The sequence below is a fragment of the Monodon monoceros genome, unplaced genomic scaffold (assembly GCF_005190385.1).
Source record: "Monodon monoceros isolate NGI ecotype Baffin Bay Population unplaced genomic scaffold, NGI_Narwhal_1 Super_Scaffold_22, whole genome shotgun sequence".
In the NCBI taxonomy this organism is placed as follows: Eukaryota; Metazoa; Chordata; class Mammalia; order Artiodactyla; family Monodontidae; genus Monodon; species Monodon monoceros.
Window position 1 is genome coordinate 457658 of NW_021703779.1, and position 23799 is coordinate 481456.

The 23799-nt window shown below is 45.0% G+C and overlaps 1 protein-coding gene across 1 annotated transcript in view; it reads right to left on the bottom strand.

Moving 5' to 3' along the window:
- Positions 1-23799, bottom strand: part of TLR8 (toll like receptor 8) — a 61598-nt gene that overhangs the window by 14854 nt on the left and 22945 nt on the right. The window contains exons 2-3 of the mRNA XM_029240263.1: positions 22356-22579; positions 7458-7636 (exon numbers count right to left, since the gene is read on the bottom strand). The gene's annotated coding sequence lies outside the window, so the exon portion shown is untranslated. The remainder of the gene's footprint in view (positions 1-7457; positions 7637-22355; positions 22580-23799) is intronic.

Sequence of the window (23799 nt, forward strand, 5' to 3'; positions counted from 1 at the left end):
AAAAAAAGAAATAGTAAAAATTATATTTTATGACCACGTTGGTATAAAGACAAATATAATCCAGGCTGGAATATATTCATTCTTTTGCTGATTTTTAAAAGAAATTAAAATCTTTGCTTGTAGCATCATGGGCCCGAGGTCCTGTGTCTTCTGTGCCTAAAGTGAGATTGGCCCTGGTTGTCAATGATGGCATCTTGGGGCTCAGATCAGGTCCCCAGAAACTAGACAAGATAAGTAGGAGACACTTACTGAAAAGCAAGGTAAATATTAGATTGGGAGAGGCTGAAGGGAAGGCCGAGGGTTGAGTGTAAGTGGCAGGAAAGAGGACCAGAAAAGGAGAGTGTTGCAGGTTGAATTATGTCCCCCCAAAATGACATGTTGACATTTTAGCCTCTACACGTGAACGTGATCTTATTTGGAAATAGGGTGTTTGCAGATGGAATCAAGTTAAAATGAGGTCGTACCAGACTAGGATGGGCCCTAATTCAATGACCGATGTCCTTATAAGAAGAGGGAAGTGTGGACACAGACACACTTCGGAAAGAAGACCATGGGAAGATAGAGGCAGAGATTGGAAGGATGCAGTTACAAGCCAAGTAACGTCAAGACCTGCCGGCCACCCCAGAAGCTGGGAGAAAGGCATGGCCCAGATTTTCCCTCTCAGCCTCCAAGAAGGAAACCACCTTGTTGACAACACCTGGATTTCAGACTTCCGGCCTCCAGAATTGGGAGAGGATAAATTTCTGTTGTTTTGAGTCACCAGATTGGTGGTACTCTGCAACAGCAGCCCCAGGAAACAGATGGGAAAAGCAGAGAGCAGGGGAGTAAGTGCTGACCGGTGGAACCCACTGCTGAGACAAGTTCAAGCTGCCAGAAAAAGCCCTTTGGTCAGGCCAGTGAGCTCAGTGCATAGCACACCCTGCTAAGGATGACTGGGTCTACATGGTCTCAATCTTTCGCTGGTGCTGCCTTGGAACACACAGAAAAAAAAAATCAAGACCCATTTCTTTAAAGAAAGCATATGGGGCTGCCCTGGTGGCGCAGTGGTTGAGAATCTGCCCGCTAATGCAGGGGACACGGGTTCGAGCCCTGGTCTGGGAAGATCCCACATGCCGCGGAGCAACTAGGCCCGTGAGCCACAACTACTGAGCCTGCGTGTCTGGAGCCTGTGCTCTACAACAAGAGAGGCCGCGACAGTGAGAGGCCCGCGCGCCGCGATGAAGAGTGGCCCCTGCTTGCCGCAACTAGAGAAAGCCCTTGCACAGAAACGAAGACCCAACACAGCCAAAAATTAATTAATTAAAGTACCCTTAATTTTAAAAAAAAGAAACCATATGAATCACACGCAAAAATGAAATTTGCGGGCTTCCCTGGTGGTGCAGTGGTTGAGAGTCCGCCTGCCGATGCAGGGGACACGGGTTCGTGCACTGGTCTGGGAAGATCCCACATGCCGTGGAGCGGCTGGGCCTGTGAGCCATGGCCGCTGAGCCTGCGCGTCCGGAGCCTGTGCTCCGCAACGAGAGAGGCCACAACAGTGAGAGGCCCGCATACGGCAAAAAAAAAAAAAAAAAAAATTTGCTTCACTTCCTGCACCCTGCCGAATATATAGCATTGCATGCTACTGAGGAAGTAATTTCACAACCGTTTTTCTGATTTCCACGGCAAATCAGATCTTTGGTTGGGTCCATGGTATACGATAAGCCCATCCTCTCCTTCGGGCTCTGAGGGAACCAAACGGCACAACGAAAACAACCTATCTCAGTCCCCACCCACATCTTCCTTTTCACCTTGGGCCCCAGTGGACACCAAAAACATAACTGTGAAAGGCCAGTGCAGTTTCAGGAACAGCTCAATAAAGCCTGCCTTAGCTGAGTGCACCCTGGGAGTCAGAGTGAGCCCAGGAGCCACGCTCAGAGCCCAGCCCATGGGGCGAGAGCTGTAGGCAGGGCAGAGACCACAAGTGTGGGGTGCAAAGGCAGCAAACCCCACCATGCAAGGCTAAACTAAACCCTGCAGGTTTTACCATAACACAATCTAGGGTGAAGGTGGTCTGTGAGGCATCTAAAGCTGCCTTCCTGGAACAGACAGCTTCTTATCTTTTCACACCCCTTTCCTAGCCTGCAAGCAGCGATGTTGCAAAGCTGCCCCCTCCCTCCTCCCTCTTCGAAAGCTTCCTTTCCTAAGAGGTGATTTGCCTCAGACCACCTCCCCAGTTGCACCCCTTCCTCAGAATAGAGCCTGCTGATGCCCCCCTGACATGAAAGGATCAAGGGTACCTATTGATTGTAAAATGTGATGAATCCGTCCAACTGAATGACTTCGCTGTTTGAGCATGACGCAGGATTCCACCAGAACTAAATGTTTGCCAAACTGGAAATATTTCTAATTTTTCATGGGTTCTGATGTGTTTGCAGTTGATATACTGATATTATGTATATTGATATATTGATATTATTGATATTATGAAAGTACATTAATAAAGAAATGGCTGGGCACACAGAATTTGTCGCCTTACATGAAATTTACAGTTAATAATAGATACTTGACTTGATCCATTCCACGTTTGATGGATTCACTAACAGCTTTGGAAGACAAAAGAAACCACTACCACATTAAATGCACGTATCAATTTCATACGCATAAAAATATGAAAAATTATGCTGCTTGAATTCCAGGAAATACGGGAGCGTGCGTTTGTTGAGTGCTTTATCATGAAGCAAACACTGGGAGCACAAGTCATGCATTTTCTTGTCTGAGCTTCATAAAAATCAGTGAGGTGGGTGCTATCATAAGCCCCCATTTTACAGACATGGAACCTGAGGCTCAGAGGCTCATCTACCCAAGGTCACTTAGATGGTAGGTGGCAGACCGGAAAATTGAGCCTAGAGGTACCCACGTAGTTAACAAATTGGTACCAAGTGGCTGGTTGGCAGTGATCTGGTTTCAATTTTTGGCAGAAACACCAAAGCCATACCTGGAACCTTCTGGAATTAAATGCTGGGGGTATTACCCACCTTGCCTTTCCACCGATCAGTCTAACAGAGAGCACTTCCAGGTGCTCTGTAATTCCACAGAACAACTGGAAATCCACTGATTCTAGACATATTCACCAGCTAGCGGCTCTTCGTAACCACCTGAAGAGTCAACACAGCCTGTATTGCTAATGCCGATCGAGAACCATGGGTTATGCGTTTAAATGTACTGTGTCTGCATAGCCCTGAATAGTTCTAAATTGGGGATAATACTTTAAAAAATAACAAATCCCTCAACTCCATTTAGTAACTCAGTTGAACTCAAATGGTACTTCACTGGAATGACATCCCCCTCAGTAGACCCCAGAGGCGATGCTGAGACACACAAATAATATCCAACTGAGTTTCCAAGCCTGACCCTGGGTCATGACGTCCTCCCCTGCGAGACATACCCTGATACGGTCAGTCTGGGTTTCCATGGGACTGCCTTCTCTCTCATCAACCCCCGTGCAGTTTGCAGGACTATTACACGAAAGAATGAGAAGCAGAATGAAGAATGGACTTGATCAAGTGCCCTCGCCCTGATCCACTGCCTCGGCTTTTCAGATAAGGCATACAAGGAACTTTGATTTTGCTATCTGGAATCAAGCTAAGGGGCTAATAAATAAGCTTTGGGTCTTCCTGGAGGCCTTGTCAGCCCCTAAAAAAGTCTGTGCTCCTTAAGGAAAGGACCAAAAAAGCTGTTCAGATGCTGCCCGAAGACAGTGGCCCTCAACTTCAGCTGCCCATTGAGATACCTGGGAAGTTGAAAAGCTACGAATGCCCCAGCCCACTCCAGAGATGCTGATTCCATTAGTCTGTGGTTCAGCCTGGACAGCGGGATTTTTTAAAGCTCACTCTGTGATTCTAGTATACAGTCAAGGCTAAGAACCTCTCTCTCCCCGAGGCCAGGAGTCGGCTAGGTTCTTGCCTTCCACCCTCCATCAATGACGGGGGGGGGGGGGCATTTTCCCAGTTTAGTTTTATTTTATCTTATTTCCACTTTCTTATAATACAATTATATTGGCTATCACAGCAGTTTACAAATATCAAGTCAAAATTGGATACGTTCAAATGCAATTCCATCTATGTCATTGGACCTGCTGGCCTAATTCCTTATGAGCCCTTGCAGTCATTTTGTAAAGCATCAATTTCAGGGTAGACTTAATTTACTTTCAAGGTCTATAATGTGCATTCACTGGATACAAAAAATGAACTTCAAGAACTTATATATACATTAAATACTGGTAAAAAAAATAACTCCAAGAACTTCAATGAGCACTAAATTTAGAGCGTGGAAAAAAAGATACTAAGGTAAATGTGGGATGGGAGTCTCTTGAAATCAGTCTTTGCAATGGCTCTTAAATCTCATTCAATTTTCTAGAAAACATACCATTTTTAAAAAATTGTAAAGATTGAAAAATTTTCAATCTGACAGTTCCTGACGCTAACAAAAGCTGACCACCTGCTATGTCTAAACACTATAGAATATGATTACGGAAATACTAACCTCTTTACTTAAAAACTCTGAACAAAAAAGTAGCAATTATGAATACACATTAAGCTCCTGGTAGTAGATGAAGTCTGGACTTTGCCCAGGCACTAGCAAGCGACCCGGAGTGAGCCAAGAGAGGCTGTCCTTTTCTGTGCAAAGAGCAAAGGACAAACACCTCCCCACCTGCTTTACCCCCAGCCCTTTCACTCTAGATGAGGATACCATTTCTGGCAGGACCAGAAAGTCATACCCCAGTTCAATTCCTAACTTGGAATTTGCTTCTTTTCCTCTTGAAAATGATAAGACCACTGCATTTGATTTTTGAAATTTCCTGCACACTGGACCACTCTGTCTACATTTAGAGTTGCCCCAAGACTTCGCCTTTTTATATTGACTTGCCCATCCATCACTTTCTTTGGTCACACCATTTGCCACCAAACCCTATTTCGGGGTCAGAAATCCTCTATTTTCTTGGAAAGCTTTGTTAAAAGAATAGAAGGAGCTTACCACTCTTCTGGGGTCGTCCTTCCTAATTGCTCATTCTAGAACCTGCAGTGCTGCGGAGTGGCACCCGCTGTGCTACGGGCGCACATGGACAAAGAAACTAACCAACTTCCTAAAACTGGCCGCTTTACCATCAGCAGAACCTCGCCTGTGGTTTGCAAAAGCTTATGTGGGAAGAAGGGAACTTGTGATTTCGTAACTGTTGCCAAATCATTTATTGACTCTGCTGTAAAATTTCAAAACTGAAATGGGGGCGTGTAGGAAAAAGTCATTTATAAAATGATTTAAATATAACCCGAGCCAGATCGATCTGGTGCATTTTTGTTAGTTTGGGTTTATCTGTGTGTATGTGAGGGTGGGTGAGGGGTGGCTAAAAGGATCCTCAGCAAAATGTTAAGAGCAGTGAGCTCTGGGAAGCAGGACTGGGGGGAAATGAGGGAGAAATGGGGAAATTTTTCCTTTTCCTTAAAAAATTTTAGTGTCTTTTCTTCAACTTTGCCACAAATGTGTACTTGATTTAGGATTGCACAAACTCATTTTTTCTCATAGAATTCATGGATGTAGTTGAATAACATCTGCACCGCTTCGTCTTTGTTCCACACATTTCCAGGACAGCACATGGTGAGGTGGGCATGGGTCCCTCACCAGGCAGTGGCCACAGAGTGTGCATCTCCCTCCTGGGTGTCCCTGCACCTCGGCCAGTACCCGGCACATATTATAAGCTCAATAAATGTCCACTGAATGAGTGAGTGAATGGATGAGCAGAAGCATGAGGCAGGAAAATTTAATTTCCTGATTTGCTCTGATAAGTCAATTGGATTTTAAGCTCTCACAGAGAAGGCCCTGGAAGGTTTAGCCACAAGCAGGAGTCAGCAAACTCCAGCGTGTGGGCCAAATCTGCCCAGGGAGTAGAGAATGATTTTCACACATGAACATCTGCCATCGATCTGATGAGACAGAACACTAACTGTAAACTCCAATGAGGCAAAAAGTTAGCATCCCCCCACCAAAGAATCCCATTCTTCTCATTATTAGACCTATAGTACAAAAACTGCATTTGATGATTAATGTTTTAAATGTTATCAATGAAATAATTGTGTAATGTGCTTTTCTCTTATTCTATAAGGACCTACATAATGCCCTCAATTGGCCTCTTGGCCTGCAAAGCCTAAAATGTTTACTTTACAGAAAATATTTGCTGACCCCTGGCCAAAAGAATAGTCTAGAATGGGATATAATGTGCTTCATATTGCCTTCCTCTCCTTGAACTGGAGGAAACCACATTGGGGACAGGGTGGTAGGGACTGACATTTTCTCTTTCTCTCTCTCTCTCTCTCTCTCTCTCTCTCTCTCACACACACACACACACACACACACACACACACACACATTATTGTTATCATTTTTCCCTCAAGCCCTTGGTCTGCCTCTCTTGCATAACCTCTGTAAGACAATGTACGGGCTTTGAAAACCCTCTAACCACTGGTCCCTCAGGTGATTCAAGGCGTGACACATGGTGTGGGAAGGGATTCCTATGACGTCAGAGAACACGGCCCGTGGCTTCGTGAGCTCACCAAAAACCTGGGTAATAGTCACCTCAAAGACCTCATCTGGCCGCCACGCAGCCTCTTGCTTTCTCTTGAAACATATGCTTGGAAATAAAGTTTAAGAAAGTAAGTCAAAATGACCAATATTGGAGTAGTGGAAAGCGATCAGCGTTTCTAGAAAAGCCAGACACACAGGGCCTGGCCTTCAGGCCACAGAATGTCGGCCAATCATAGACCAGGCAGCTGGGATCACATAAAGCATGGCGCACACTTGGGTTATACTTGCCAACAGTCCAGTGCCCATGCCAGGCAAACAAGAAAAACGAGCTACTTAATTAAAATCAAATGAGCCATCACAGGCTTTTCCACAAAGCCAGTAACCATAGAAGATGAAAATGAAAATGGAATTGACACCAGGTCAGGACAGTCACCGCAAACCAGAAGTTTAGCCCATGTGGAAAGTGGTCCGAAGATCCGGCCCTCTGCCCAAGCCCAGAAACTGGCTATCAGGGGCCCAGTCTGCTCTCCCGGCCCTGCCCTGTGAGGGCACAGGGCTCCGGGCAGCTCTTCCCTGGTTCTTCCCTTTGCCATCCACGCTGACTCAAATCTTTATTTCGAAATGGAGATGATCGGTCATCAAGTGCTTCCACCTAGCAAACCTACCAGACAGCACGCACTTCCCAGACGCACAAACCACCCTCTGGGGTGCTTGAGCCTCTCTGAGCCTCAGTTTTCTCAGCTCTCAAATGGGGAGAAGAATAACAGTATCTTTCTCTTACGGTGGCTTTAAGGATTAAATCATGCTTGCGGAACCCTTAGAACAGTCCCTAACAGAGTGAACACTCAACTAGCAGAGCTAGGATTATTGTTACTACTCTCATTGTCATGGACTTCACTCACCTCTAGGCTGTTTCCCGCAGTAGGCCGGGAGGGCCACTCAAGGCGCTGGCTGTGACCCTTTCCTCTGGCGTCAATGAGCACCACTGCACTCGTAGGGCCGCAGATGGCTTCAACCCATCAAGGCTGCAGTGAAATCCCGTGTGTGGACATACCGTGAAACCCTGGACATGGCTCAAGACCTAGGACAACATCAGGGGCTGGGAATCAGTTGTTTGTCCAAAATAATCAACATGAAATACAAAAAAGGCTAAAGCGGAAGGGGTGTTGTGAAAGAAACATTTCTCAAGCAAAGGATTTCGATGAAGAAATACACAAAAGGATTCCTCTACACAAGGCCAGATCTGATATGAGCCTGTCCTGGTTTTAAACTGAGGTGTAGAGCTCCTGAGGGGACAGCAAGCTGCCTTTTCCGATCAGCGCGGACACAGGTGACATGGGCCGCCGGAAGCAGGTATCGTCGGTCTCCTGGTTCTCCTGCTCTGGTTCGCTAAATCCTGAGCCCCGTAACCCACTTGCCCTGACTTACTCCTACCCCACTGCGCGCATCCCCACTGCAGAAGTTCTTGTCCATCTGTACTATCATTTCTCGTTTCAAACAAAAGCTTAAAGTGTTAGTCTATACAATGCCTCAGTACCCATTAGAAAATGGCAGCCTTCTGGATGCAAAAGTTTGCTGAACGCACTCTTCCTGTGGGCTGATGCAGCCTCAAATCAGGGCACAGAGCTACATAAGAGGAGGTAGGGCTGGATTCCAGGCTCACTTGGTCATATGGCCAACTACCCTTGAGCAGTGGACAACCTGTGCAACTGTACACGGTGGCCCAGCTAAAGCAAACTGAAACTCATTTCATCATGATGAATGGGACCATATCCTTTCAATAGCACCCCTGACTACCCAGAAACAGGGACAAGGCAAGGTCCCTGTAGTCCTCTGCAAATTCCCTTCTTGAGTCAGTCACAGGTTGCAGATCAGTTATCTGAAAACCTCGATCTTTCCATCAGTTGAAACATCTTCCTGTGTTTCCTGACGTCAGTGTCCCCCCGATGATGGGCCAAGACATCAAAAAACCCAGAGCACTCTACAGGTGGAAGGGCCCCTTATTTCATGGATGAGGGAACCAAAGCCAAAGGTCAGGAGTGCAATGGTGCTGGAGAGGACTCTTGGAATTCTCACTGCTCCACTTCTGCTTTTGTGTTCTTTCAACTTCTCCCTTCGTGAACGCCCTAAGTGAAGAGCCCAGCAGTATCAAGTACTCCATCAAAATTTTGAGAAGACGATGAGGGTGGGTTTTCTGGTCACATCAACCTTTTGTTCTTACTCCCCACCTCTTTTATTAAAATCTCATCATTATCATCAAGTTTCTCTTTCCAGTGACAGATTGTGTATACACCAACATTAATTCTTGCTGCTCCAGGTCTGCCAAAGCACATTTAGGTCTTGACAGATGTCCCTAGATCAAACGGGATGAGTGAAGCAGAAAAGCCCCCACTCGAGACACAAACATCCTCCTCCCTAATGAAAACTGAATAAAGTATGGTGTTTAATTGATAATAATGTATCAATATTGGTCTGTTGTGACAAATGTACCATAATCATATAAGATGCTAACGATAGGAGAAACGAGGCGTGGGGTACACAGAAACTCTGTGTACTGTCTTTGCAACTTTTCTGTAAATGTAAAACTATCCTAAAATTTAAAAGTTTATTTAAATATTAAAAATAAGTGACTATATAAACTGAGTAAGGTTAAGATTCTCTCCATATGTGTCTCTATATACAAATATATGTAAAATAAAATGTGAACTTTCTTGCTCAAAACAAGAAGAGGAAAGACAAAGCTGTTTTCAGAGGATCAAAAGCAGAAGGTGTGGATACTCATGATGTGTCCAGAAAGCAATGAACACAACGAAGTGGGCCATCGTGGTCCTTATCTCAGTCCTGGTTACTTGCACAGGGCCTGGCATACAGTAGGGACTCAATAAAAATTCCTTGTTGAGTGAAGGTGATGGAAGTAGAGCTACCAAAGAAGCCAGACAAAGAGCAGTCCAAGGAAGAGGCAAACCTGGACCAAACAGTACTGGGAAAAACAGAGAGAAGAGGATGGTTCTTCTAGAATGCAGCTCTTAACACCTCAGCCACTGCCCTCCACGCTACCTGCTTACAAAAGCTCTCCAAAGGATTTCCCATTGCCTTCAATATAAGGTCTAACTTGCTTAGGATCACCAACGGGACCCTTTCTGATGAGCTCTGTCTCCCTTCCCAGCTCTTCAAGAGCCAAGCCCCCCTCTGACCCAGCACTCGTCTTTCAGACACGCTTGCATTTCCCCTTCCAAGTCCTGCTCATGCACCCCTCTGGGCGCACGCTCACACTGCCCCATCTCACCAACTCTGAGATGCGTGTCTGAATCAGCCCCACTCATGGCTGGGGTGGACCTCCTGCTCTGTGCTCCCAAAGGGCCAAGCCATCCTCTGCTTCCCTCTTTCAAGGCTCTTATCATTTATTAATTGACTAGCCCGTGCCCCACTCTGGATGGGGGCTCCCTAAGGACAGGCATTTTATCATTTTATCCTTGAGCACCCACCTCAGTGGCTGGGGGATAGTAGAAGCTAAGCTCAGTGTTTGGGGAATAAAGGGAGGGAGGGATGAAGAGACAACGGAGGAGGGTGGGAGGGGAGGAAAGGATGTGTTTCGTAGCCATGGCTGACCCTTAAGCAGAGCTTACTATGTGCCGGGGATTTTTCCTTGATTAATTTCTTTACCTCTCCCAGGAACCCTGTGATGGAGGGACTATTATTCCCAATTTATTCCCAATTTTCATACGAAGAAACTGAAGCACAAAGAGGTTAAAAAAGTCATGTTCCTGGAGGAATCAGGCTCCCTGACTTCAGACTATACTACAAAGCTACAGTAATCAAGACAGTATGGTACTGGCACAAAAACAGAAGGAGAGATCAATGGAACAGGATAGAAAGCCCAGAGATAAACCCACACACATATGGTCACCTTATCTTTGATAAAGGAGGCAGGAATGTACAGTGGAGACAGAACAGCCTCTTCAATAAGTGGTGCTGGGGAAACTGGACAGGTACATGTAAAAGTATGAGATTAGACCACTCCCTAACACCATATACAAAAATAAGCTCAAAATGGATTGAAGACCTAAATGTAAGGCCAGAAACTATCAAACTCTTAGAGGAAAACATAGGCAGAACACTCTATGACATAAATCACAGCAAGATCCTTTTTGACCCACCTCCTAGAGAAATGGAAATAAAAACAAAAATAAACAAATGGGACCTAATGAAACTTCAAAGCTTTGGCACAGCAAAGGAAACCATAAACAAGACCAAAAGACAATGCTCAGAATGGGAGAAAATATTTGCAAATGAAGCAACTGACAAAGGATTAATCTCCAAAATTTACAAGCAGCTCATGCAGCTCAATAACAAAAAAACAAACAACCCAATCCAAAAATGGGCAGAAGACCTAAATAGACGTTTCTCCAAAGAAGATATACACACTGCCAACAAACACATGAAAGGATGCTCAACATCATTAATCATTAGAGAAATGCAAATCAAAACTACAATGAGATATCATCTCACACCAGTCAGAATGGCCATCACCAAAAAATCTAGAAACAATAAATGCTGGAATGGGTGTGGAGAAAAGGGAACACTCCTGCACTGCTGGTGGGAATGTGAATTGGTTCAGCCACTATGGAGAACAGTATGGAGGTTCCTTAAAAAACTACAAATAGAACTACCATATGACCTAGCAATCCCACTACTGGGCATATACCCTGAGAAAACCGTAATTCAAAAAGAGTCATGTACCACAATGTTCATTGCAGCTCTATTTACGATAGCCCGGAGATGGAGACAACCTAAGTGCCCATCATCGGATGAATGGATAAAGAAGATGTGGCACATATCTACAATGGAATATTACTCAGCCATAAAAAGAAACGAAACTGAGCTATTTGTAATGAGGTGGATAGACCTAGAGTCTGTCATACAGAGTGAAGTAAGTCAGAAAGAGAAAGACAAATACCGTATGCTAACACATATATACGGAATTTAAGGAAAAAAATGTCATGAAGAACCTAGAGGTAAGACAGGAATAAAGACACAGACCTACTGGAGAACGGACTTGAGGATATGGGGAGGGGGAAGGGTGAGCTGTGACAAAGCGAGAGAGAGGCATGGACATATATACACTACCAAACGTAAGGTAGATAGCTAGTGGGAAGCAGCCGCATAGCACAGGGAGATCAGCTCGGTGCTGTGTGACCACCTAGAGGGGTGGGATGGGGAGGGTGGGAGGGAGGGAGACGCAAGAGGGAAGAGATATGGGAACATATGTATATGTATAACTGATTCACTTTGTTATAAAGCAGAAACTAACACACCATTGGAAAGCAATTATACCCCAATAAAGATGTTAAAAAAAAAAAAAAGTCATGTTCCTCTGGCTCCAGAACTGTGCTCTTAACCACTATCCAATATTCTAACTATGCACAGGATCGCAGGGACTTATAAAAAGTCACCTAATCTGGCAAAGAGAAGATTATTGGTGACACTCAAGAAAGTAGTTTTGAGTGCGGTAGAATCAAAAGCTGGCTTCTAAGGGGCTGAACAGTAGCGGAGGATGAGACCAAACATGACCACCTCCCAGCACCAACCCCAGCACACCAGATGAACTTTCCAGAAGGAGTGCACTGATGACCATTATCTCGGCTCCAACTCCACCGTAAGCATGGACCCATGAGCCAGGAAGCAGGTTTCTCTGCAGTCTTAATCCAATCTTTCCCAATGGTCCCTCTCAAAAGCTGTGGACCTCAGTCCTGCTCTTCAGTTGACGTGACCGCCCTTCACTCCTTGAGAAGGGCCTATGCCTTTCCCAACTCTGCAGCCTCTTGCTGCGCCTGTAGAGGTCTGTCCTTGCCCCACCTCACCCCAGCGCTGTGAATCACAGGAGCTTGCATTCTGTGACGGGTGGGTGCCTCTCGGCCGTGAGCATTTGGGGCACAGCTGTCCGTGTCCTGCCCATCTCAACTGGCACCCACGTGGCCAGGCCCACCCAGCAGATGTGCGCTCTCCGTATTCAGTCCCCAGGCCCCTCCCTGCCTCGTGGCATTTCGTCTCCTCTGTGCCAGGCACCCACCTAAGGCACTACCCATGTACATTTCCCATTGTGTTTTGGTGGTTATTAAAATCTCCACTTTTAGAGAAGGAAGCATGCTTGCAAAGGTTCAGTAATTCGCCCAAATGAACCGAAAGCTCTGTAGAGCTTGTCACATTCTGCCCTGGATTATATTTTGGTAGGTCCATCTTATATCCTCTATCAGACCGTAAACCTTTTGAACCCAAGTGCTGTTTTTTTTCGGCCACGCCGCAAGGCTTGTGGGATCCTAGTTCCCCAACCAGGGATTGAACCCGTGCCCTTGGCAGTGAAAGCACAGAGTCCAAACCACTGGACTGCCACAGAATTCCCCCAGGGGCTGTTTTATTTGTCCAGCTTGGCCCTGTATACTTATCGGTTGACAAATGTTGGTGAAAATGAATGGGGAGCACAGAGGATTATATTAGTAGAATTAAGGGACGTTTATTATATGTAAATCTTTTCTGATTATAATATTATCAATATTACATAGTTCTAAACATTCAAATTCAGGAATGTACAACATAGATGAAAGCCCTCCAAATTCCACTCCTCAAAGATAATGACTATTAACAGTTTGGTCTATGTTCTTCAAGATTTTTTCTACGTATGTACTGACATATCATCACAAACAATTCTTTTACAAAAATGGGATCATATGATATACACTGCTCTTTACCACTTTTTTTCACCTAGCACTATTTTAGATATATAGATCTGTCTTATTATTTTTGTTTTGTTTTGTACCTTAATAGTTATGTTATATACATTGTATGGACATAGCATTTTATTTAATGACTCTCCTACTGACTGACACTTGGGTGTCCTAAATTTTTTTTATTGAAGTATAGTTGACTTACAATATTGTGTTAGCTTCAGGTGTTTTACTTATAATAGCCAAGACATGAAAGCAACCCAAGTGCCCATCAACAGATGACTGGCTTAAGAAGATGTGGTATAGGGACTTCCCTGGCGGTCCAGTGGTTAAGACTCCGCGCTTCCACTGTACGGGGCATGGGTTCGATCCCTGGTCAGGGAACTAAGATCCCGTGCATGGTGTGGCAAAAAGAAAAAGATGTGGTGTGTGTATACGTGTACACACACACACACACACACACACACACACACACACAGACACGCTGGAATATTACTTAGCCATAAAAAAGAAAGAAATATTGTCTCCTGAATGTCACAACAAACATCTTTGGAGGGAAAATAATTTTAGAAGAACCACGTTCTGGTGAGGAGAAACGCCAGCAGGATGGAAGAGAGTGATTATGCCACAGATGGAGCACATCTGATGAAGCAAGTAGGCAAAAGGGCGTGAACCAGGAGCGGGGGTGGGTGGACTTGTAACTTAGGAAGGGGAAGAGGAAGGGACACCTAAGGGAGGGCCACCACTCCTTGCAAACAGGATAGGCTGTTTGTGGAAAGAATCTTGGTTTTGTGAGCTGGTGCGGAGGACAGTTACATACAATATATTTTGATGTTGAGGGGAGGGGATTTGAAGAAGTGCACGTCAATGGGTCTCCAATTTCTTTGTCATTGATGTAGGAGGTGAGGTTGGGTACTGGGGGGGAGCGCGGCTGGTGGGGGGGGCGGGTATCAATACTAGAGGCTGAGAACACGCGAAAAGATTTGGGGGACAGCCACTTAATTCACATAGATGAGGGCACTCTGAAAGCACGAGAACATTCTCTTAGGTTTGAGGCCCCAGGCTGGGTATGGAGAGGAAGACTCCAGAAGGTCTTAAATGGATTCCTCACAATCCCCAGGACCCCTTCTTCCCTCTCCGCACCCCAACTTGTCTTTCTTTCCTCTTTCCTTCAAATCCTCTTTTCCCAACCTTCATCTCTCTCAACGTGGGGCTTTTAGAGTTGGAGGAAACCAGTTCTGTTTCTCCCTTTCTGGATCTGCCACGTCCAAGGGACTTCAGAACCGCCTTCAGGGTCAGAAATTACTTCTGCAAAACCCAGCCCATGGCAAAGGAGTTAATAACCATCCTGCCACCAGGTGGCGCACCCTACCCAGTATTTCCCTTCCTGAACAGGCAGAGGAGTCCTTTTTGTGTGATATACATGGGATAAATTGAGTATAAAATTTTACACTGCTGCAAAGGTTAATAAACTACACATGTATAGGGGCTTCCCTGGTGACGCAGTGGTTGGGAGTCCGCCTGCCGATGCTCGGGAGGATCCCACATGCCGCAGAGCGGCTGGGCCCGTGAGCCATGGCCGCTGAGCCTGCGCGTCCGGAGCCTGTGCTCCGCAACGGGAGAGGCCACGGCAGTGAGAGGCCCGAGTACCGCAAAAAAAAAAAAAAAAAAAAAAATTTACACATGTATAAAGGTCTTATTCTTCGTTTGGGGGCCCTTTCAGGTTAGGACAATCCAAGCCTCCAAATAAAAACAAATTTTATTCATAATCTGCCCTATGGGTCTCAAAGGTTTAAGATGCAAGAAGAGCAAAACCATGAAGCTTTTGCTCCCCCATTTGGGAATAGATAGAAAATTTTAACTAAGTAATAAGCTAGAGAAGTGTCAATTTCATAAGTTACGAAAGATGTGAAATAAAGCTCAGACTTCCCTGTATCTATTCTAAATCCACTTACTGAGTTAGATTTTGAGAAAACAAAACAAAACCAAAACAAAACCAGATTACAAAAGAAATATTGCCAGGTGGAAAATGTTCCAAGAGTAGAACAGGTATCCGGTGTGAATGTCAGTCTACCAACTGCTAGCTACACAAAGACAGCTTCATTTCCTATGATTCGAGTTCGTTTCTAGCCCTGAGCTTTCATCCTACCTGACTCTTCCGAAGGTTAACTCAGACCCTTGCCTCCCAGGAATTGTACACAGTTTCCGGCTCTGCTGTAGTGACACACAGGGGTGTGTCTTCATCTTCCACATGAAGTTGGCAGGTCCCCTCTTTTCTCTGAATCAACAGGCCTCCCCAGCCCTCCCATTCCCTTCCCTCTCGGCTTCTCTCTCCAAAAAAAGGCGGAGAAGCAACCTCGCCTTTTGCCATTCCTGGAGACCCAGATGTCCCTGAGTAGCTTTACCTTCACAAACCCCTCATGATCCCCTAAGACTATTAGGCTTTTAGAAGACAAAACCCCAAGAACTCACTTACCCCGCACATGTCCCCCGAGGCAATGGGCACAGAGCTTAAGGTCAGCGTGAATGGGAATGAAGGAAAAGGAAAGAAAACAGATGACAATCTCAAAGATGACTGAGCCTCCCAGTGCGACCTTAGCCCCTAGGGCACGGCTTTGCAAGGGTTTGCATCTAGATCACGTGCATTGGGATCTTCTAGCTCTTATTTAAAATGCAAATGTCAGGACTCAAGAAACTCAGGAGCTCGAGCGCAGAGCCAATGAAGTTTGAGGACCACTCAGTAGCATCAGCAGCCCCCGGGCCCAGCTTGTTAGAGATGCAAATTCTCAGGCTCCAACTTCAGACCTACCGAATCAGAAACTGATGTGGGACCCAGCAATCCGAGGTTTAACAAGCCCCTCAGGTGACTCTGACGCACGCTCAACTCTGAGAACCGGTTGCCTGCATATTGGAATCACCTGCAAGATTTCAAATCCAAACGCCCAGGCTCTCCCCCAGACCAATTAAATCAGAAGCTTCATTGGTGGGGCCCAGGCATGGGGATTTTTGAAGAACCTCAGGTAATTTCAACGACAGCCAAGATTAAGAACCACCGTAGCAAGTGGGGAAACAGATCTGAATCACCAGGACTGTCTCACAATAAATATCTCCTCCCTTCTGGGATGGCATGGTATTGTCCCCAGCCTGAGACTCTCTGCAGTTGTAGCCCTTGTTATTGATGGGACAGGGTGGTCTTACACCTGTGTGTTTGCATGGATTAAACCCTTAAATATAGGACTTAAACCCGTAAAACTCCTTGAGGAAAACATAGCAAAAAACCTCCTTGACACTGGTCAGTGTTTTTTTGGATATGACACCAGAAGCACAAGCAACAAAAGCAAAGATCAGCAAGTGGGACTACATCAAACTAAAGAGTTTCCGCACAGCAAAGAAAAACGTCGGCAAAATGAAAAGGCAATCTATAAAACAGGAGAAAATACTCGCAAACCATTCATCTGATTAGGGGTTAATATCCAAAATACATAAGGAACTCATACAACTCGATAGCAAAAAGCGAACAGTCAACTTAAAAATGGACAGAGGATCTGAATAGACGTTTTTCCAAAGAAGACATACAAATCGCCAATAGGTACATGAAAGGGTGCTGGGCATCAGTAGTCATCGGGGAAACACAAATCAAAACCACAATGAGATAACCCCTCATACCAGCTAGAATGGCCGTTATCAAAAAAAACAAGAAATAACAAGTGTTGGCGAGGATGTAGACAAAAAGGAACCCTTGTGCACTGTTGGTGAGAATGTACATTGGTGCAGCCACTATGGAAAACAGTACGGAGGTTCCTCAAAAAATTAAAAATAGAGTTACCATGTGATCCAGTAATTCCAGTTTTGCGTATTTATCCGAAGAAAACGAAAACACTAATTTGAAAAGGTATCTGCACCCTCGTGTTCATTGAAGCATTGTTCACTCTAGTCAAGATATGGAAAAAACCTAAGTGTCCACTGATGGATGAATGGATAAAGAAAATGTGAGATATATATATACAGCCATAAAAATGAAGCAAATTCTACCATTTGGAACAACACGGATGAACGTCTAGGGCATTATGCTAAGTGAAATAAGTCGGACAGAGAAAGACAAATACTGTACGGTGTCTTTATAGGTGGAATCTAAAATAGTCAAACTCAGAATCAGGGAGTAGAATGGGGCGAGGGTGGCACTAAGGCCAACGGGAAGATGTTAGTCAAAGGGTACAAACTGTCAGTCATAAGATGAGTAAGCTCTGAGGATCAAATACACAGCATGATGATCACAGTTAATAAAACTGTATCTCACACTTGAAATTTGCTGAGAGTAGATGTTAAGTGTTCTCACCACACACTGCCAAAATTGGTAACTACTTCAGGTGACGGATGTGTGGTAATCATTTCACAATATATACATATATCAAACCATCACATTGTACACCTTCAATATATACAATTTTTATTTGCCAATTATGTCTCAATAAAATTGGGGAAAAAAGAAAAAGAAAACCGCCCGTCTAGAGTAATACACGTCAACAGCACGTCCACTGATAGAAACACAATTAGTAAAAATATTAAGATTCTGTTTACACCAAACTATACTAAATATTCTTCTTTTATGAAAGCCAATTAGTTGCAAACACATGTTCATTTGTTCATGGGCACTAACCGCCTGCATGAAAGTATAAAGTAACGGCTGTACTTGAGACTTTAATAAAATCATGAAATTCTGAAGCCATCAAGTACCTTGAAAACAGGAGTGCAACCAGAGTTCTGATTTATGAGTTTGGAAATTGCACTTTCCTGTTTAAATATGTGACATGTTCAACCATATGTGGTTCCTTTAAATCTATTTATAGACACTAAGTATATTTAAGGCAGTCACATGTAGCAAACCGGTTGTAGATACAATTGCACAGCATCTTGTTTCCTCTCCTTCACTACTAAACTAGCTTAAAGACTTACCTAAGGCTCTGTTAGCAGACTTTAATGTGTGTGTAGGAATCGCCTGGGGACCTGGGGCTCTTGTTCAAACGTACGTAGATTCTGATTCAGGAGGTTTCGGGGGGGGGACCTGAGACTCTGTATTTCTAACAAGCTTCCCGAGGGTCACTTCCATTTCTCTCAATTAAATGGACACTTTGCAGTCCTCATCTTCATCTCAGTGGCATGTGACACCGTCCTCATCATCCTTGCTTCCTTGATTTCTTAGACACTGCTCTCCTCGTTTTTCTTCTCTCTCTGTCTCCTCCTTTTCATTGTCCTTTTCAGGCTCATCTTCTGCCAGCTGCGAACAATTAGAATTCTTCAAAGCTCAATTCCCGTCATCTTTCCATTTACTCCATACCTTGCCCTTAGCTCAGTGGTTCTCAACTGAGGGGAGGTGTATCTTGTCCCCCAAGGGACGTTTGGCAGAGTATTTGTAGTTTTCACAACTCCAGGGGAGGGGAGGGAAGGGGAGATGCTCGTGGCGCCTAGTGGGTAGAGGTTGGGGATGCTAAATACCCTACAATGCACAGGACAGCTCTCCCCTCAAAAGCTCCCCCCCCAACACACAGACACCTCATCCCAATAAAGAATGCTTTGTCAGTAGCGCTGAGGTTAATAAGGGCAGTGCTTCTTAAACTGTAAAATGCCTGGCAACCACCTAGGTCTGTTGCTGAAATTCAGATTCTGATTTATCAGGTACAAAGTGGGGCTTTTCTAAGGAACTCCCAGGAGGCGCTGACGATGTTGGTCCAGGGACCACTGTTTGAATAGCAAGTCCCTAGACTACATCATTTCTGCACAAGGTGTCCGTCACTGTCATTGCCGCAGGAGACTTGAACTACGCATCTCTAGCTCAGCTCTCTTTCTTAGCTCCATAGACTGTGGCCAACTACTGACTCAGCATCTCCAGTTTGGGTATTGGAAAGCTCCCCAATTCAATATTACGAAGCCACACTTGTGATGTCCTACCTCCAAACACGGTCCTCTTCCAATGCTGTCTTGTTCAGTTAACTCATTTTTTACATCTCAGCTCGGTGGCTTTCCTTAGACAGCCTGTGCCTTCTGCTCCCCAATCGGACTCAGTTCTCTGATGTGTAACATGAGAATTACATAATCTTCTAGAACATTCTTCCTTTCCTTCAAAGCACTTGAATCCCCCTCAACACGACTATCTGATTGATGAGTTTCTGAATAAGCTCTGGGGAAACAGGGAATATTTCTATTTTTGCTCACCAGGGTCTCCTCAGCCCCTAGCACCATGCCTGGTCCATGGTGTGCACACAATAGTATTTATTGACTGCCTGAATAAAATGAATGAATGAATGAGTGAATGAATGAATGAGTACAACTGACAGCTTCTAAATACTACATCAATATAACGCAGAATACAAATTCTAAATAACTACATCCTACACTATCTCATAAATGCTGAAATTATGGAACCCAATCAATAGTATAGAGTCTTAGAAATGATACCTCTAGCGCCCCTGAAGGTAAGGACTCTCTCTCTCCTGTAAGGATGAGAAACCTGTAAGTTTTGGTCTTAGGCTTTTAAAAGAAGAGTCTTCTTCATTTCATGAATCCAAGCACGGCCTGACGTTTTACAGACTAATTTATTAGTATAGTTCATTTAATTGAGATTTTACTCATTTATCATTGATTCAGAATGGCACTTTGGAAGGAGTTTTCTCTTCTCTTTACACTGTGACATCAACTCCTGAAATGGGGAAGGATGGTGACTAGACCTTCTTTCCTTTTACCCCTTCCTACGCTTCTCACGGGAGACAGAACGACTTGTCGGATTGGCGACAGTGGGGAAATGGTCACTGCGCCTGTTTGTTCCAGTCTCCTCCTGGCTCTTGTTCTCTAGGGGCAGCCCGAGCAGAGCAGAGCACACCCCCTCCTTGTTTCTACCGCCCTGAGGCAGGGCGCCCTCGCTCTGGGTTGAAAGCTTGTATTCCTTCTTCTTTTCTATCTGTAGCTGGGCGGAGCAACTCAATGGAGCCAGAGGGATTGGAGAGTTATAAGACGACAAACGCAAGCTATGGGCATCAAATTTAGCAAATGCTGGGTCTTAACCCCCACCTGACGCCGGTGTGTATTGCTCAGCTGGAGAGAGGTGTAAGTAACCAGGCTTCCCGCAGACCCCAACAACTCTGAAAACTTCCCTTTCTAAATGGAATCCTAAATTTCCAAGTGAACTTCACCAAGGCTGGACTTGGTGCAACTTTGGTGTCCAGCGCCGCTTAGGGAGAGATCAACCCTGCCCATCACATTCTCGGAAGAAAGCACTTTATACTTTTGTATATAAACCTCGGTATGGTCTCTCTCAACAGAGCTTTCTAAAAGAAGTTTTATGAAAACAGGCTATATCAGGAAAAATGTAAACTCACGTGTGACAATGGAGAAAACCAATTATACCTAGAGTCAGTGGAAATATCAGGAGGTGGGGAGGGGTGAGAACGGGAAGAACTCAATTCTGATTCTTGGAGGTAAAGAAGCATCACAGGGTCCTATGCAAATGAACGTGGCACTCCTTCATACTTCTGGCTTTTCTTCTTCTTCTTGCAGGATCACAGGAAAAAGCAGAACTAGGGAAATATGGGAACTTGGATCAAGAAAAAGGGACTTTCCTCCGATAAGTTTTAAGCAGGAAGTGGTCAGCGTTCTCATGGTAGAAAGATTATGGAAAATGAAAAAAATATATTTAATAAAAAGCCTACAGAAATGAACTCTGGGTATCTGAGACATTTCTGGAAAGTCTGATGGACTTAAATTCAAAGAAAACAAGAGGAGACCAAATAGTGATTGAGAATACGTAATGCATGGAAGAGCTAACTAAGTATCACCCTTTAAATTAAAAAAATTTTAATATATGAATATAATACATGAAATGTTGAGCATAAACTTTATACACAGCAGAAATGGCTAGTAGAAGAAAATTCCCAGATACTGTACGCTAAACGAAAAAGATTAAAAATATTCACTGTATGAGGAATGTTCTATATATGTATAATAGCAAGTGAGCATTCCATCATCTTTGACTTGCTTAATGTTGCCTGTGGGAAGCGGGCATGAAGCCCCCAAGCATCATGCCCACCCAGAGACAGTTTTCATGAACTCACAGTTAAGTAGGATGAAAAAGACAGCTAATCCTCAAACTATTAAATTACAGCAGGCTTTAAAGATGCCATTTATGGGCTGGGGTGGGGATGAGGGGGTGGTGGAGGAAAACAGTTAGTAGTTAGGTTACTCAGAAACAGGAGAGACGGAGAGAGTGCTCAGTGAGTGAGACTGGAATCGAGAGAGCGACAGAGGGCACTACAGGGATGCTAAGAGGGTGTCACTGCTACAAAAACCACGGTTTAACATGCGGGCCATGCTGTATGAAAAGAGGAAATGTGTCGTACGGAAAAGAAGGCCGCTCACCCGGTTAACTCAGGTTTTTCATCTATGCCTGCACGTGCAAAGGGCAATGCACGGCCAGCCCCATCTTGAGACACCAAATCAAAGCAATGGAAATAAGTGGTCAAAACAAAGATTTGATAGTCTGTGCTCTCCAATATTTTTGACATTGCCGTCTCATCAATAAACAACATTGAACACACAGCCCTACCTATTTCTGTATTAATACACTGGGTATATGATAAAACAGCCACAGACACACTTTCTAAAAGATGATTATATCTATTCTTATATTTTCTTCCCACACCCCACTTGGGAGACCTAGCCAAGGGTCTCAGTAGCAGACCGGCAACACCCATGAGGTTCCATTAGGTGGCACTCTGCACCGTATACGTAGAACCACAGTCAGTGTCCAATTCAGTCAGATACTAGGAAAATTACAGTCAAGACATCCTTTAAATCGTGAACACAAGCAGCAGCTCTACTGGTCAGGACCTACGGGACTGCGCATCAGTTGTCCACCTGCCTCTGTCTCTACCCAAATCTGCCAAGTGTGCTTGCGCAAACTGTCTTCACATTCCAGCCCTGAACGGAACTGCCAATCCTGTACGGTTCGATTATATCCCTCCTGAGAACAAGTGCCGGTTAAGAGTGCTGAGGGTTATACACAGAAGGAGAAAGAGAAATTGAGCATACCTGGGGGTTCGGGCTTTCTTTGCTGAAGTGATCCCTGAGTTAACAGTCCCTGGTATCCCAAAGGAAGATGTGGCCCTTCCCAAACGGGGCTCTGCAGAGCAGCTGCTTCAGAAGCACTTGGGCTAGTTTCAGAAATGCAGAGTCCTGGGTCCCAGAGATCAGGACCTCTGGTGTGGAGGCCTGCAACCACATGGTTTCCAAGCTCCTTCGGTGATTCTGATTCCCTGTAAAATTGGAGAAACAGCTGACCTGGCTGGACAGAGCTGGGTCAGTTCGGGGCAGGGCCATCTACTGCCCCTGTGACCTTGGCAGTTGACTTAACATGTCTGACCCCACCTTCATCTGTGAGTTAACCCATCCTCTTTGACATGGGGCTCTTAATACCAGCCTCATAGAGCTGAGATGAAGATTTAACAGAATAAATGAAGCCTTGAACTTGGCTTTGCTGCTTAATAAATATGATTCCTTCCCTCCTCTTCCTCCTGCAGCCCCCACTCGATAACACTGTCCCGGTACCAGTGACTTCACCCTCCGCCCTTCATCCTAAGATCCTCCTTGCTCTCTCCTCACCCTGTCATCCCCTTGGGGGCCTGTCCTCAAGAGGAGGAGCCAAATTGGTGATTATTTTAAACCTCATTCTTCTAATTCAGCTTCCTTCGAAAGGCAACTAAATGGTGGGAAATGAGGACCTAGGGCAGTGAGATAGGCACTGTAAACCATTTTATTTAATGCACGTCACCTGCTTACAAGGCCCTGCTCGGTGGGCCTCCTCTTGGACCTGGCGCAGGAGTGCTACCCACTGTTCCAGGGTGACTGCAGGACAACAGGCTGGTTCTAACTGCCCAAACAGCCCCCCGACCCCTGCTCTTCTTAGCAGCTTGGTCCCCCTGGACAATGGGCCTCAGGCATGGGTTCATGGAGATGTTCCTACAAACTTCTATGGCTCAAGACGTAAGCTCAGGAAATTCGCTATTCTGAAAGCCTCTGGAATCTCTGACCCGCTACATCTCCTTGGCCAGTGAGAAGTGAAGTAGTCACGTGTATCATACAAGATAAAGATGGTGCCCTAGTTGGCTGTCTCTGTCTGGCCTTTGCTTCAGGGGTGCCACCAGCCAGAAGGACACTGAGAACCATTTTCTGTGTGTGGAAGCATCTGCCCGCCTCACCCTGACCACTGGCGGGCTCTAGGGATGTGTGAAAACTGCCACGAGGCCACGGGGGCTTCCTGTTATCCTCCAGAACCTAACAGACTCTCTCTGGAGGGTGCTTGTTGTGAGACACTGGGACTCAAACCTCCTCAGTCAGTTTGTCTGGGCTCTTCCAAAACAATTAATATAAATGACGAAGAGGGAGAAGGGATATATACATGAAGAAATACAATCATTGAAATGTCATGGCAAACACGTTAGAAATTAATTACAACCCAACAGTAGGGTCATCTTGA